Below are 4,652 nucleotides of genomic sequence, written 5' to 3'. Positions count from 1 at the left end.
GGGTCCACACTGGAGAATCGTTTCAATGGGTCCACACTGGAGAATCGTTCCCAAATGACACCAGAACTTTCTGGTCGATAACACGCCGTTTGAGTGAGGTAAGAACACTCAAGATACTAGTTGCCGTGTCTACTCTCGATATATGCTAATGCTCAAATAATGTGTGGCTCTTATTTCGGAAAGGCAAACTTGTTTGATCCTTACTTCCTGCTTGAAGGATATGATATTGTCGACAGAATTGTTTAGACAGACGAATCATTGTGAGCAGGATAAGCAAGGGAGGGAGTCGTTTGACGTCATGGTGGTTGCCATGTGTGAGTGTTCTTTTTCAGTCAGATTTACCAGCACTTGTGTAGGTGGACGTGAGTGTTCTTTTTCAGTCAGATTTACCAGTACTTGTGTAGGTGGACGTGAGCGTTCTTTTTCAGTCAGATTTACCAGTACTTTTGTAGGTGGACGTGAGTGTTCTTTTTCAGTCAGATTTACCAGCACTTGTGTAGGTGGACGTGAGTGTTCTTTTTCAGTCAGATTTACCAGCACTTGTGTAGGTGGACGTGAGTCAGATTTACCAGCACTTGTGTAGGTGGACGCGAGTCAGATTTACCAGCACTTGTGTAGGTGGACGTGAATCAGATTTACCAGCACTTGTGTAGGTGGACGTGAGTGTTCTTTTTCAGTCAGATTTACCAGCACTTGTGTAGGTGGACGTGAGTCAGATTTACCAGCACTTGTGTAGGTGGACGTGAGTCAGATTTACCAGCACTTGTGTAGGTGGACGTGAATCAGATTTACCAGCACTTGTGTAGGTGGACGTGAGTCAGATTTACCAGCACTTGTGTAGGTGGACGTGAATCAGATTTACCAGCACTTGTGTAGGTGGACGTGGGTGTGAGACAGAAGCATGTTTCGGTGACAAGTGTGTAGATCTAGTCGTGGTTGTTGTCATGTCTTGTTGATATTGATTTTAGATTTTTATTCAGAGCTTTGTTACCAGTACTTTGATGAAGTAAAAATAATAAAAAATCAACAGTTCAGACATGTGGTTTAAGAACAAGAATAATGTTGTGTGCATGCGCACATGTGTGTGCTGTTGTGTGCTTGTGTGTGTGTGTGTGTGTGTGTGTGTGTGTGTGTGTGTGCTTCAGAATGGAAGAGAGAGAGAGAGAGAGCATGGTGGGTATGTTCTTGTTTCCATAACCCACCGAACACTGACATGGATAACAGGATCTTCGACGTGCACATTTAATCTTTTGCGTGCGTACGCACACGAAGGGGGCACTAACATGTCTGCACACAGGCTGATCTGGGAGACCGGAAAAATCTCCATCCTATACCCTCCTGGCGCAGTTACCGAGATTGGAACACCGAGACCCTCAAATTTAAAGTCCAACACTTTAATCACTCGGCTGTTGTGGTCGTCTTATTGCAGCCGTCTTGGCGAAGAAGAGAAGAAGACATACATTATTTACAGAGCAAAAAGAAGCCCACAGAGACGTTTTCAACCATGTGTGCGAGTACACGAGAAAAAGCATCGATGGCGAAGACGAAGTACAGCGTGCATCACTGCTGGGAGTATAATTTACTTCCCCTCCACTCGACCCTGTGAGTGGTGGTATGGGTGCTAGTCTTTCTGTCTAATGCCTGGCAGGCACTAGGTGTCAGCGGCAATTTTATGTAAGGGATGACACAGACATACAGAGAGAGGGAGAGAAAGAAACTAAACGAAGGTTCTGTGGTGCCGTGATGTACTCCTGCTGGGAAGAGAGGCCTGGAGTTCACGTGGACAAACATCTTCTTGCCAAGACAAGACTAGACATGACAGCACAGCACAACACAAAATAGCACAGCACAGCATAACACAGCACAACACAGCGCAACATAACACAACACAAAAACAACACAACGCAACATAACACAGCGCAACATAACACAACACAAAAACAACACAACGCAACATAACACAGCGCAGCACAACGCGACATAACGCAACATAGCACCCGCAACACAATACAGCACAGCACAGCACCCGTAGCACAACAATACAGCACAGCACAGCACAGCACCTGCAACACAACAATACAGCACAGCACAGCACCCGTAGCACAACAATACAGCACAGCACAGCACCCGTAGCACAACAATACAGCACAGCACAGCACAGCACCTGCAACACAACAATACAGCACAGCACAGCACAGCACCTGCAACACAACAATACAGCACAGCACAGCACAGCACCTGCAACACATCAATACAGCACAGCACAGCACAGCACCTGCAATACAGCACAGCACAGCACCTGCAACACATCAATACAGCACAGCACAGCACAGCACAGCACCTGCAACACAGCACCTGCAACACAACAATACAGCACAGCACAGCACAGCACCTGCAACACAACAATACAGCACAGCACAGCACCTGCAATACAGCACAGCACAGCACCTGCAACACAACAATACAGCACAGCACAGCACAGCACCTGCAACACAACAATACAGCACAGCACAGCACCTGCAACACAACAATGCAGCACAGCACAGCACAGCACAGCACCTGCAATACAGCACAGCACAGCACCCGTAGCACAACAATACAGCACAGCACAGCACAGCACCTGCAACACAACAATACAGCACAGCACCCGTAGCACAACAATACAGCACAGCACAGCACCCGTAGCACAAAAATACAGCACAGCACAGCACAGCACAGCACAGCACAGCACAGCACCTCCAACACAACAATACAGCACAGCACAGCACAGCACCCGTAGCACAAAAATACAGCACAGCACCTCCAACACAACAATACAGCACAGCACAGCACAGCACCTGCAACACAACAATACAGCACAGCACAGCACAGCACCTGCAATACAGCACAGCACAGCACCTGCAATACAGCACAGCACAGCACCTGCAACACAACAATACAGCACAGCACAGCACAGCACCTGCAATACAGCACAGTACAGCACAGCACCGGCAACACAACAACACAGCACAGCGCAGCACAGCACAGTACAGCACAGCACCTCATAGCACAGCACCGCACAGCACCGCATAGCACAGCATATTGCAGTACAGACAGCACAGCACAACACAGCACAGCACATTACAGCACAACACAACACAGCACAGCACAGTACAGTACACGCAACACAACAATGCAGCACAGCACAGCACAGCACAGCACTTGCAACACAACAATACAGCACAGTGAGCACAGCACAGCACAGCACCCGAAACACAAAAATACAGCACAACACAGCACAGCACCCGCAAAACAATAATACGGCACTACACAGAACAGAACAGCACAGCACAGCACAGAACAGCACAACACAACACAACACAGCACAGCACAGCACAGCACACGCAACACAACAATGCAGCACAGCACAGCAGAGCACTTGCAACACAACAATACAGCACAGTGAGCACAGCACCGCAAAGCACAGCACAGTACAGCACAACACAGCACAGCACAGCAGAGCACAATACAGTACAGTACAGCACAGCACAGCACAGCACATGCAACACAAAAATACAGCACAGAGCAGCACAGCACAGCAACACAACAATACAACACAACACAGCCCAGCACAGAGGGTTTTGTGTTAGGATTGGGTTGGTTTTAGGGTTAGGGTTTTTGTTAGGGTTAGGGTTTTTGTTAGGGTTAGGGTGAGGTCAGGGTTAGGGGTTCGGGTTAGGGTTAGGATTAGGGTTTAAGGTTAGGGTTAGGGGTTAGGGGTTAGGGTTAGGTTAGGTTAGGGTTAGGGTTAGGTTAGGGGTTAGGGTTAGGGGTTAGGGTTAGGGTGTCGCGAGATGGATTACATTTTTTACCTTTTGACCCTTTTCCTATTTTGTGTGCCTGTGTGGGGATGGATTTGTATAATGTATAAACTTCGAACGCCTGTTGTTTTTGTGGGCTTGAGTTTCATATCGTGTCATTTCTTGGGTTTTCACGTGCTGGATTTTTATTTTTCCATTAAGCTGTACTCAGGGCAGCATCAGCTGAATTTTTAAAACTGGTTTTTGGAACGCAGACGCGCGGTAGAGCTCTCAAGAGTAACATCCATGTGGATGTTCTGGGTGTGGCAATATGTATTGCCCAGTTGTGTATAACACCTTTGTGTGTTGAAGTTGGGTTTTCCTGACTAGCCAAGTCCACCAGGGGAACAAGTTGTTCCATGTAAGTAGCCAGTATTTATCTTCAGTTAAACGTTTAAATGTTCTCGGGGTTTTTGTGTGTGTGTGTGAATGCTACATTGGAAAAATAGGAAGGGGTCTCTTTCGAAATGATTCTGTAAAGTGTAAAAAATGGTTGGCTAGCTTGTTTGATGTTATACGTGGTTAACTGATTTTCTTGCTGCACTGTATTAAATCATTACTCATCCTAGTATTATGGGGGATTCTGAGTAAAATTCATTGTTGTAATTTTTCCCGTATTAGGGTATAGGTCTCGGATAAGTTCATTTCCTAAGTAATGGTGGTGGTAGTGCCAGTAGAAGTGGTAGTGGTGGCAGTAGTGGTAGTAGTAGTTATTGTTTTGCATTTGGTTGGGTTTTATATAAACCACTTACTGGAACTGAGCCGTGTATGCCAAGTGCAGTGATTAAAGCAGATTTTCTTATTACGTAATTG

This window comes from Babylonia areolata, chromosome 27, assembly GCF_041734735.1.
Source record: "Babylonia areolata isolate BAREFJ2019XMU chromosome 27, ASM4173473v1, whole genome shotgun sequence".
NCBI lineage: Eukaryota > Metazoa > Mollusca > Gastropoda > Neogastropoda > Buccinidae > Babylonia > Babylonia areolata.
The sequence above is the reverse complement of the archived record's forward strand: the minus strand, read 5'-3'. Positions refer to the sequence as shown.